This window comes from Capra hircus, chromosome 11 (assembly GCF_001704415.2).
Source record: "Capra hircus breed San Clemente chromosome 11, ASM170441v1, whole genome shotgun sequence".
Taxonomy (NCBI): domain Eukaryota; kingdom Metazoa; phylum Chordata; class Mammalia; order Artiodactyla; family Bovidae; genus Capra; species Capra hircus.
The window spans coordinates 21,243,971-21,256,862 of record NC_030818.1 but is presented as its reverse complement, the minus strand read 5'-3'; the positions used below and the strand labels follow the sequence as shown (position 1 = coordinate 21,256,862).

General features: G+C 36.8%; 1 protein-coding gene and 1 pseudogene across 2 annotated transcripts in view; one reads left to right on the top strand and one right to left on the bottom strand.

Annotated features, from left to right (window-relative positions):
* The window catches only part of SOS1 (SOS Ras/Rac guanine nucleotide exchange factor 1), a 130,804-nt gene that overhangs the window by 23,269 nt on the left and 94,643 nt on the right, over nt 1-12,892 (top strand). The window lies entirely within an intron of this gene.
* On the bottom strand, nt 447-1,481 carry LOC102185927 (annotated as a pseudogene).

The following is a 12,892-nucleotide window of genomic DNA, read 5'->3' as shown; positions in this document are numbered from 1 at the left end:
CTGGAGAGTTCCACGGATAGAGGAGCCTGGTGGGCTGCAGTCCATGGGGTCGCAAAGAGCTGGATGGGCCTGAACGACTAACACACACAAGCATTTCAACAATTAATAACAAATTTACATAACATTCTTGTTTTATATTGTATACTAAAGTGTTCTTAATTTTGTTGCTACTTTACGTCATACACTTACATGTTTGCTATTAAACTCATCAAAATTTAGTAATCTCTAGCAGCAAATTCTTGAAAATATAATTACTTTATAAACTCATTTCAGTCTTTGGTAATTTTTTAAAATGTTCTTCATATTTACATTTTTGACAGTTAATATATTTTTCAGTGTTGAATATAACAAATATGAAATGGATCCTATTTCATTTTTTAAATTAAAAAACTGAACACTTTATAAAACTTATTTTAACTTTTAGGACACAGTCACAAAATTTAAAGCTCAAAAGACTATACAGTGAAAATCTTCCATCTCATTCATCTGCTCTACTGTTCTTGCAGCCTACCTAGGGGCAAACAATTTACAAGCAGAGATTTTTCTGTGGTTAGCTTGTGTGTGTATACATGTATGTGGTGTGCCTCTGTGTGTTTTCTTTCTTTTAGGGAGCACACCCTTTTTTTAGTACCCTTATCATTGCCCCCCCCCACCCCGACACACACAAATATATTTTGGAGACCATAGCAGTTAAGGTTATCCCCTTAGTTTCTGTGGCTGCATACTACTATTTAGTTGTATTATAATTTATCGAACTAGTGTCTCTGTCTTTTATTAACCAATATGCAATACTTGCCTTCTGGTTTGTTGAAACAATAGGTCAGACAACATTTGCCACAGTAATGCCTGTGTAAGTGGGTTGCCATAAAAATTCCGGCGCCACATTCCTCAGTAGAGCACTCCTGCTGAAGGTGACTGATTCTGCCATTGTCATCCAGGATATAGTATTTCAGAACAGGCAGCTTAAACCTTCTTTCTCTTACACTTCTTCTCCTTGGGAGTGATGTGAGACTTCTTCCTTTTCTTTTCTTAGCACCACCACAAAGTTTAAAACATTAAGGTAAAGAGTGGACTCCTTTTGCATTGTAGTCAAAGTACATCCATCTTCCAATTGCTTGCCAGCAAAGATCAGTCTTTGCTGATCGGGAGGAATTCCTTTTTTATCTTGGATCTTGGCCTTTACATTTTCTATTGCATCTGAGGGTTTGACTTCGGGAGTGATGGACTTCCTTGTCAGGGTCTTCATGAAAATCTGCATCTTGGCGATGGTTCCACTGCAAATGACGGGTCTGAAAGCTAACTTGTCCCTTACTGAGAACCATTGAGGTCATTTTCTGTCCTTTCGTTTTGTAAACACTTGTAGCAAAAACTTGTGTGTATGTCATATCATATATGAGTGCAGTGTGTCTTTGTGTCTCTTACCCATTTTCTAATTGGATTGTTTGCTCTTTTACTGTTGAGTTTTGAGAGTTCTTTATATATATTTTAGATACTAATCCTTTGTTGGGCCTGTGGTTTGGAAATATTTTACTCACTTCTTACATTACCTTCTTATCCACTTTCTAGGCTCTTTCCTAGAGCAAAAGTTTTTAAGTTTTGACGTTCAATTTATCAGTATTTTCCTTTAATGGGTTTGTGTCAGGTCTTAAGTAATCTTTGCATATCAATGGATCCTGAAATTTTTCTCCTGTATTTTTCCCTACAAGCTCTATGGTTTTACATTTTACCTTTAAGAAACATTTTGAGTTATTTTTGCACAAGATACGAGACTTAGGTTGAAGTTCGTGTTTTTTTGCCTACACACATCCATTTGCTTCAGCACCATTTGTTGGAAAAGCAGTCCCTCCACTGAATTGCTTTTGTACTTTTGCTAAAAATTGTGCATATTTTTGTGGATCTATTTCTGGGTTCTCTCTTATTCCATGTGTTTCTCTCTCTCTGCCAGTACTATACAGTTTTTACTACTATAGCTGTAAAATAAGTCTTTAAATTGGGTAGGATATTTCCTTCCATTTTATTCTTTTCCAAAGTTGTTTTAGTAATTCTAGTTCGTTTTCCTCTTCCTATAAATTTTAGAATAATCTTGTTAATATCTACAAAAAAATCTTGCTTGGGATATTGGTAGAAACTATGTTAAACTCCTGTACTCCTGTATTAATATTAGGGAGTGGAAGAATTGACATTCTTATTGATTCTTGAATCTCCCATTCCATTAACATAGACATGTCTCTCTACTTGTTTTTAGATCTTTGGTTTCCTGATGAGTATTGTGCCATTTTTAGGATACAAGTCTTATGCTTGTTTTGTTAGATTTGTACCTAGTGTTTTGGGTGTGTGGGCTATTTTATTTTTTATGTCCACGTGTTCATTGCAAGTACAGTGGATTTTTTCTCTGTGTGTGTCTTGTATCCTATGAACTTACTGAATTCACTGTGTGTTGTCTTTTTGTTTTGTAGGTTCTTTGCAATTTTCTACTTAGATAATCATTTAATTGACAAATAGAGACAGTTTTATTTTCTCCTTTCAAATTTATTTTTTTTTAATCTCCTTTTCTCATTTTATTGTACTGGCAAAAACTTTCAGCACTATGTTTAATGACTATGTTGATTGGACATTATGTCTTTTTCCCCCCAATTTTAGGGGGAAAGTATTCAGTCCTTGGGATCTGAATGCAGTAGAGGATCTGCCTGCATTGCAGGAGAGGCAGGTTGATCCCTGGGTTGGGAAGATGCCCTGGAGAAAGAAATGGCAACCTACTCTAGTATTCCTGCCTGGAGAAATCCAAGGACAGAGGAGCCAGGCGTGCTATAGTCCAGGGGCTGCAAAGAGTTGGACACACTGAGTGACTAACACTTACACACTCCCCAGTATTCTTGCCTGGGAAATCCCATGGACAGAGGAGCCTGGTGGGCTGCAGTCCATGGGCTTGCAAAGAATTGAATGTGACTTAGCTACTAAACAGCAACAACAGTTCAGTCTTTCACTCTCAAGTGTATGTTACCTGTAGCTTTTTGTAGATGCTCTTGATCCAGTTGAAGAAGTTCCATTCTGTTTCTCTTTTCTCTGAGGGATACTTTTTCTCCCATGAATGGGTGAAGAATTTTGTCAAATACTACTTTTTTTTTTTACCTCAGTTGAGATGAATTACGTGGTTTTTTTCTTTAGCTTTTTAATGTGGTGGATTACATTGGTTAATTTTATAATATTGGTCTAGACCTGCAACCCTGGAATAAACTCTGCTTGATCATAATGAATGATTCTTTTTGTATATTTCCAAATTTGACTGCTAATATTTTGTTAAAGATCTATACTTATGAAGAATGTTAATCTGTAGTTTTTCTTTTTTATACTGTGTTTATGTTTGTTTGTTTTTTAAATCAGGGTGATACTAGCTTAATAGAATGAATTTGAAAATGTTCCCTTCAATTCTGTTTCTAGAAAAGATTGTTGAAAATTGATGTTAATTCTTCTTTAAAAGTTTGCTACAATTTTCAGTGAAACCATCTGGATCTGGAGAGTTTTTTGGATGTTTTGAATTTACAAATGCATTTTATTTAGTAGATGTAAGACTATTCAAATTATTAACTTCATAAGTAAAGTTGGGTAAGTTGTAGTTTTCGTTTTATGAGAAGTTGGTTCGTTCCTTCTAAACTGTCAGTTGTTTGTGAAGAGTTATTCATAGTGTTCCCTTTTTTTTTTTGTAGTTGCAGGGTGTGTAGACACATTCACATTTCATTTCTGATTTATTCCTATGTTGGTAATTTGTATCTTCTCTCTTTTTTTTTCCCCTTTGTCTTGCTAGGCGCTTCAGCTTTTGATCCCTTAAAAGAACCAGCTGTTTCATTGATTCTTCCCTGTTTTTCCCTTTTCAGTTTTATTGATTTCTGCTCATATTTTTATTCTTTTTTCCTTTTTCTTTCTTTGCTTTTATTTTGCTTTTTTGCAGATGGATTCTAGAGGTTGAGAGTTAGATTATTGATTTGAGTTTTTCCTTTTTTTTAATTGCTATAAATTTCTCAGCACTATTTTACCTATGCCTCACAGATTTTACTATGTTGTATTTTCGTTTTCCTGTAGTTCTTTTTTAAAAAAATTTATTTATTCTTTTAGTGGAGCATAAGTGCTTTACAGTGGTAGTTTCCGCTGTGCAGCAAAGTGAATCAGCTGTATGTGTCCATAATCCCCTCGCTGTTGAACCTCCCTTCCCCCGTCCCACCCCTCTAGTCATCACAGAGCGTTTAGCTGAGCTCCCTGTCCTGCAACAGCAGCTTCCCACTAGCTGTCCATTTACACACGGTGGTGTATGTATACATCAGCCTTGCTCTCCCAGTCCATCCGCCGCTTCCTTTCCCCTACTGTCTGCGTGTCTTTTCTCTACACCCGGGTGTCTGTTCTGCCCAGCAAACAAGCTCATCTGTACTTTCTTTCTATATTCCATATATAGACATTAATATATGATACTTGTTTTTCTTTTTCTGACTCACTTCACCCTGTGTGACAGACTCTAGGCCCATCTATATCCCTGTAAATTACCTAATTTCATTCCTCTTTATGGCTCGGTAATCTTCCATTGTATATATGTACCACAACTGCTTTATTCTTTCATCTGCTGATGGACTTTTAGGTTGCTTCCATGTCCTGGCTGTTGTAAACGTTGCTGCAGTGAACACTGGGGTGCATGAGTCTTTTTGGATTACAGTTTTCTCAGGGGATATGTCCTTTAGTGGGATTGTTGGGTCATGACAGTTCTATTTTTAGTTTTTTTTAAGGAACCTCTGTACTGTTCTCCATAGTGGTTGTATCAATTTACATTCCCGCCCACAGTGCATTTGGGTTCCCTTTTCTCCACACCTTCTCCAGCATTTATTATTTGTGGATTTTTTGATGATGACCATTCTGACGGTATAAGGTAATACCTCATTGTAGTTTTGATTTTCATTTCTGTAATAATGAGCAATGTTAAGCATCTTTCCATGTGTTTGTAGGTCATATGTATGTCTTCTTTGGAGTAATGTCTATTTAGGTCTTGCACCCATTTTTTGGATTTATTTGGCTGTGCCAGTTCTTAGTTGCAGCATGTGGGATTTAGTTCCCTGACCAGGGATCAAACCCAGGCCTCATGCGCTGGGAATCAGAGTCTTAGCCATGGGACCACCAGGGAAGTCCCTTTTTAAATTTCTTTAGAGAATTCCTCTTTGATCCATAGATTATTTACATAAACGTGTATTGTTTTAAGTTTCAAGTGTTTGAAGATGTTTCTGTTAACTTTCTGTTATTGATTTCTAGTTTGTTTTTATTGTGGTCAGAGAACATATTCTTAATGATTTCAGTTTGTTCAGATTTGTTTTGTTGTCCAAGATATATTCTATCTTATTTTGTGTTGCTTAGGCACTGGATGAGAATGTGTATTCCTCTCTTCTTGTATGGAGTGTTTTATAAATGTTGATTAATTCTTGTTGACTGATGGTATTGTTGAGTTCTTTTAAATTCTTTGTGATTTTCTATATAGTTTTACTGATTGTTTAGAGAGAGGTGTTGAATTGTTCAGCTGTTATTGTGGGTTTGTATATTCTCCTTTCAGTTCTATCAGTTTTTGCTTACGTTTTAGAACTGTGTTGTTTGGTGGGTATGCATTTGGGATTGCTATGTCTTCTTGATGGACTGACCTTTTTAACATTGTGTAATGTCCCTCTGTCCAGTGAATTTCCTTGCTTTGAAGTCTACTTTCAGTTCAGTTCAGTTGCTCAATCATGTCTGACTCTTGGCGACCTGATGAACTGCAGCACGCAGGCTTTCCTGTCCATCACCAACTCCTAGAACTTGCTTAGACTCATGTCCATCGAGTTGGTGATGCCATCCAACCATCTCATCCTCTGTCGCCCCTTTCTTCTCCTGTGTCCAATCTTTCTCAGCATCGGGGTCTTTTCCAGTGAGTCAGTTCTTTGCATCAAGTGGCCAAAGTATTGAAGCTTCAGCATCAGTCTTTCCAATGAATATTCAGGGCTGGTTTCCTTTAGGATTGACTGGGTGGATCTCCTTGCAGTCCAGGGGACTCTCAAGAATCTTCTCCAACACCACAGTTCAAAAGCATCAATTCTTCTGCACTCAGCTTTCTTTATGGTCCAACTCTCACATCCATACATGACTACTGCAAAAACCATAGCTTTAACTATACAGACCTCTGTCGGCAAAGTAATGTTTTCTGCGTTTTAATATACTGTCTAGGTCTGTCAATAGCTTTTCTTCAAAGGAGCAAGTGTCTTTTAATTTTCTGCTGCAGTCGCCATCTGCAGTGATTTTGGAGCCCAAGAAAATAAAGTCTCTCACTGTTTCCATTGTTTCCCCATCTATTTGCCATGAAGTGATGGGACCAGATGCTGCGGCCTTAGCTTTTTGAATGTTGAGTTTTAAGCCAGCTTATTCACTCTTCTCTTTCACTTTCATCAAGAGGCATAAGGGTGGTGTCATCTGCATATCTGAGGTTATTGGTATTTCTCCCAGCAATCTTGATTCCGGTTTGTGCTTCATCCAGCCCACCATTTCACATAATGTACACTGCATAGAAGTTAAATAAGTAGGATGAGAATATACAGCCTTGACGTACTCCTTTCCCAATTTGGAACCAGTCGGTTGTTTCATGTCCAATTCTAACTGTTCCTTCTTAACCTGCATACAGATTTCTCAGGAAGCAAGTAGGGTGGTCTGATTCCCATCTCTTGAAGAATTTTCCACAGTTTGTTGTGATCCACACAGTCCAAGGCATTAGCACAGTCAATGAAGCAGAAGTAGATGTTTTTCTGGAATTCTTTTTTTTTTTCCTGTGATCCAGCAGATGTTGGCAATTTGATCTCTGGTTCCTCTGCCTTTTCTAAATCCAGATTGAACATCTGTACATTCTTGGTTCAAGTACTGTTGAAGCCTAGCTTGGAGAATTTTGAGCACTGCTTTGCTGTCGTGTGAGATAAGTGCAATTGTGCGGTAGTTTGAACATTCTTTGACATTGCCTTTCTTTGCGATTGGAATGCAATCCTTTTCCAGTCCTGTGGCCACTGCTGAGTTTTCCAAATTTGCTGCATGTTGAATGCAGCACTTTCACAGCATCATCTTTTAGGATTTGAAACAGCTCAGTTGGATTTCCATCACCTCCACTAGCTTTGTTCAAAGTCTACTTTATCTGGTACTAATGTTGCCACTTCTGCTTTCCTTTGATTAAGGCTTGCATGATGTATCTTTTTCTGTTCTTTTACTTTTATCTACTTATATTATTATATTTGAAGTGGCTATCATTAGCTAGTACATGGTTAGGTCACTTTTTTTTAATACACTCTGCAAATCTCTGCTTTTAATTGCTATGACCATCTTCATGCAGTGTAATTATTGCTGTATTATGGCTTAGCCTGCCACTGTAGATACTGTTTTCTCTTTGTTCAGCTTTTCATTTCTGTTTTCTTTTTCCTGGGGTTACTTGAACATTTATTAGAATTCCATTTTGATTTATTTACTGTGTTTTTGTGTATCTCTTTGTATATCTTTTTGTATGCTGGTTCTGAGTATTACATGATGTATACAGTCAACCCTTGAACAAGGCGGGCAGGTAATCTCTGCATAATGGCCCACAGTCTCCACTGTTGCTCTGAATCTCCAGCTCCAGTCAGCCATGGACTATGTAGTACTATGGTATTTACTTTTTTTTTTAAGTTTATTTTTAAAAATGACTTTTGACTCTCTGGGTCTTCATTGCTGTGATGTCTTTGTCTAGTTATGTATGGCCAGCCGGGGCTACTTTCTGTGGCATTGTACAGGCTTCTCATTCCAGTGGCTTCTCTTGTCGTGGAGCACAGGCTCATGCACGCATGCTCAGTAGTTGCAGCTTGCAGGCTGTAGAGCTCAGGCTCAGTAGTTTTGGCTCATGGGCTTATCTGGTTCCCTGTGGCATGTGGAATCCTCCCAGACCAGGGATTGAACCGGTGTGCCCTGCATTGGCAGGCTGATTCTTAACCACTTGACCACCAGGGAAGCTCCCAGTGTTTACTATTGAAAGATATCCCCCTATAAATGGAACCGTGCAGATCAGACTCACATTATTCAAGGGTTAATTGTGTATAACTTTATGGCAGCTTATTGGTGTTATTTTATCTGTTTGATTGAAGCATAGAGAAACTTATCTCCCTTCCTTTATATGGTTCTGTATAGGATGGTTGCCTTAATATATCCTCTACCTATATTTAGAACCACATGAGACATTGTTACAGTTTTGCTTCAGCCATCAAACATATTTGGAAAATGAAGAAGAGAAGGAAAGCCTGTTGTACTTACCCAATAATTTCTTCATCATGTTCTTCCTTCCTTTTGGATGTTCTGAAATTCCTCCTTCATTGTTTGCCTTCTGATTAGACAACTTCTTTAAGTCATTCTTTTCGGGTGGGTCTATTGGCAATAAATTTTCTTAATTTTGTTTCATTTGAGAATGTTTATATTTCCTCTTCATTCCAGAACAGTATTTTCACTGGTGTAGGATTCTGGGTTGGTAGCTCTTTTCATCTAGCACCTGAAGAATATTATTGTGACTTCCTCTGACTTCCGTGGTTTTTGATGAGAAATTTTCTGTCATTTTAATTGGTTTTCTAATCTAGGCAAGGTGGTGTTTTTCTCTGACTGCATTCGAGCCAGTCTGTTTAGAAAATCTTCTCTTCCATTTGTGTATGATTTTTTGTGTGTGAAAAAAAATTTTCCCCAACAATATTGTATTGTTAGCCTTAAATAGGAATTATTTGGAAGTTTTAGTAAAATTATTTCATAATGAAACTACTACTTTAAGAAGGTCTCCAGTGAAGCGAAAAAAAAAAACTTTTACATTTATCTAATACCCTCCTCTAAGCCAGGGTACTTTATATTTTCAGATTCTATTAGCAAAAGTAATTTTTCATTCCTTTGACCCTGTTTGAAATTTGGAGTCAAATATTTCAGTCCTTAATGTATATGCTGGAAAACTACCAAGACTTGAATTCAGTGAAATCTCTTTATGACTGTATTTTAAAGTTATCTGTGTTACGTTAGCATTTTACCTGAGGAAGTTCAAAACTTTGCAGGGTAGGAAAAGTATAAGTAACCAGAAATATCTTCAGATCTGTATAATAAACCAATTCTAATTTGCTTTTGCTTTTTTAGATTTTTGTCTTCTGTTAGGATTTAGGTTGAACAATTATTAAGTTGATAAAAGCATAACTCAATGCTCTTATTGATACCTTATTAATAGTTATAGTATATGGAGTGAATTCTGCCTTTTAGAATGATTAAAGTATTAAAGGACCCAACTTTTTACAGAATGTATTTTGTTGTTCTACCGTTAAGTAACTCCTAATTTTTTCATTTAGTCACCGCTTTTGAACAAAAATATCTTGCATAAGCCAAAACATTTCTTCTGTGGTTTCTTTTTCAGAGTTTGAGTATGTTATGCTTTTTAGCAGACTCATAATACTAAGCTCTTTTAGTCTGGATACTTTGGTTACAGCAAAAGTACAGGTTTAAAAATAAAATTATTTTAAAATACAGGTTTTCTTTACAGTTTTTTTTAATGGTTAATATTTAATAATGAATATACTGGTAACTATGGCCATCTTCATATTGATTTTATAGCCTTCTTAAAAATAAAAATGAACTTAAAAGATTGAGACTTGTGAATCACTTTGTGGGATCTTGTTCCCTTTTAAATAGTAATAATCATTCACTAGTCAAGTTAAAATTAAAATAATACAGATGAATGTGAAATAAAAGGGAAAATCTCTTCTTTCTCTTCCTCCATCCCATCAGTCTCAACTCACCAGAATCTACATAGCCTAATCTTTTGGCTCAATAATGAACTCTTCTTCCTTTTTAAAAATAGAAGCAGTGCTTTAAAAAAAAAAGATCTTAAACAGAAGTTCAATATATTGACAGATCACTAAGTTTTTTTTCCAAAGGCAATGAGTAGAATTATGGTGGTACTTGGGTACCTCCTGGGAAAGCTCTTGAGTTCTGTGCTGATAATTTGAGAACTGCTGTTTTTTTTGTGCTTCTGATAATTAAAAGTAAGAAATTAGTTGAACATTTTATGAAGGAGACATACTCTGGTTTTTAAAAGCATATATTTGAAAAATAGCCTTATATTCCTAATATAAATGTTGCTTTGTCAGAAGTTTCAACATTTGGAACAAATTTTGTTAATAATTTCTAAATAAAGTATAATTCAAATCAGCTTAGTTAGGATTCGTGTCCAGAAAGCTGTTAGAATTCACATAATGCTACATGGAAAATTGTTTTCTGTATTATCTAATTGTTAGTTGTTTTAGGCATATTACTGAAATTAACTCCTGCAATGAAAATATATGTTTTTGTTTATATTTTCTTGATTTTATTCATTTTCTTTCTGTTGTTGTTTTTTTTTTTTTTTGGATAGGAGCTTTGAGGTGTAAGTTCTGTATTATACAGTCTGCCATTTAAAGTGTATAATTTAGTGGGTTTTAGTATATTCACAGAATTGTGCATCCATCACTACATTTAATTATTAATCCTTTTCATCACCTCAAAAAGAAACCTTGATTCCTTCTTTTGTACACCTCCCCAGCCCCAGGCAACCATTTATCTACTTTGTCTCCATAAATCTGCCTATTCTGGCATTTCACATAAATGGAATCATATAATATGTGTTTCACTTAGCAGAATGTTTTAGGTTCATCCATGCTGTAGTATGTATCAGTATTTCATTCCTTTTTATAGCCAGTTATTAGCCCATTGTATGGATATATGTGTGTGTGTGTTAGTCACTTAGTTGTGTCTGACTCTTTGAGACCCTATGGACCCCTCTGTCCATAGGATTCTCAAGGCAAGAATATTGGAGTGTGTTGCCATTTCCTTCTCCAGGTGACCTTCCCAACTCAGGGATCAAACCTGGGTCTTCTGCATTACAGGCGGATTTTTTACCATCTGAGCCATCAGGGAAGCTTGTATGGATAATGCTACATTTTATGTGTCAATACATGAGTGGGCTTCCCTGATGAACTCAGTGGTAAAGAATCCGCATGCCAGTGCAGGAGACATGGGTTTGATCCCTGGGTCGGGAAGATCCCCTGGAGAAGGAAGTGGCTACCCACTCTAGTATTTTTGAGTGGGAAATTCAATGTGCAGAGGGCTGCAGTCCATGGGGTCGCAGAAGAGTTTGACACAACTTAGCGATTAACAGCAGCAATACATGGACATTCAGGTTATTTTACATCTCTTGGCTATTAAGAATAATGTTGCTATAAACACTTGTTTAAATGTTTCTTGTATAGATGTAGTCTTTTTCTTTCTCTCAAGTAGGATTGCTGGGGCATGTGGTAAACTTCATGTTTAATTGTTTGAGGAGCCGCCAGACTGCTTTCCTAAGTGGCAGCACCACGTTATACTCACCAGCAGTGTGTGAGGGGTCCAGTTCCTTCACAGCCACACCAGTACTTAATTATCTTTTTGATTCTAGCCATACTAGTGGAAATGAAGTGATATCTCATTGTGGTTTTTATTTGCATTTTCCTAAAGTAATAATGTTAGACCTCCTTTCTTGTGCATATCGGCCATTTGTGTATCTTTTCTGGAGAAATGTCTGTTCAGATTCATTTCCATTTGTTAATTGGGTTCTTTGTTATTAATTTGTGAGAAATCTATATATATTCTGAATACAGATTCCTTATCAGATAAATGAACTGCAAATATTCCTCCCAGTTTATGAACCAGAGCATTCTTACAGTATTAGGATTAATATAGAATAGTTAAAGCTTATATAAACTTTTAATTTTCAGAAAATGAAGATGTTTAGCACTTGAACTTTTCTAATCATGGATTCATCATTAATGTTTCAGGGGTTTACTTCGGGCTTGTGCCTTAGATCAGTTCTTGAACATTATTAAGCATTAACAAGTGGTGCGGATGCTGTTGGTTCCAGACCCTCTGCCTTAATGATCCCTGTTAACTATCACAAAATATTAGAGAAATGCTGATAAGTAGCAGTTTCTATTTGTCTACTAGATAAAATTTAGATTTACCCTCTCTTGTTTGCAATACAATTTGCATATATTTGCATATACAAAGTTTCTTATACTATTTAGCCATGGTTAGTGGCTCCCCACTCCAGTACTCTTGCCTGGAAAAGCCCATGGATGGAGGAGCCTGGTGGGCTGCAGTCCATGGGGTCACTGAGGGTCGGACACGACTGAGCAACTTCACTGTCACTTTTCACTTTCATGCATTGGAGAAGGAAATGGCAACCCACTCCAGTGTTCTTGCCTGGAGAATCCCAGGGATGGGGGAGCCTGGTGGGCTGCCGTCTGTGGGGTCGCACAGAGTTGGACACGACTGAAGTGACTTAGCAGCAGCAGCAGTGCCTCAGTTATTTGGTTCCTTTTAAAATTCATGCATGCATATACTTTTCTTCCTAGGGTTGTCTTCCTTCAGATCCTCACAGTTATTTGAACTTAAGAAAATACTCTAATAAAGAATGTTTGAACTTAAAAGGAGCTTTACAGATCATCCAGTTAATTCTTCTCTTTGCCCAGATAGAAATTAATTAAATCACTTAATCCCAGATTACATAGTTAATTAATGGTAGGTGTAGGTAGTTCTAGGACTTCCCTGGTGGCTCAGACGGTAAAGCATCTGCCTGCAATGTGGGAGACCCGGGTTCAATCCCTGGGTCGGGGAGATCTCCTGGAGAAGGAAATGGCAACCCACTCCAGTACTCTTGCCTGGAAAAATCCATGGACTGAGGAGCCTCATAGGCTACAGTCCATGGGGTCGCAAAGAGTCGTACACAACTGAGTGACTTCACTTTCACTTTCATAGGTAGTTCTTAGTAAATTTATTTCTGATAATTCTTTTTTGA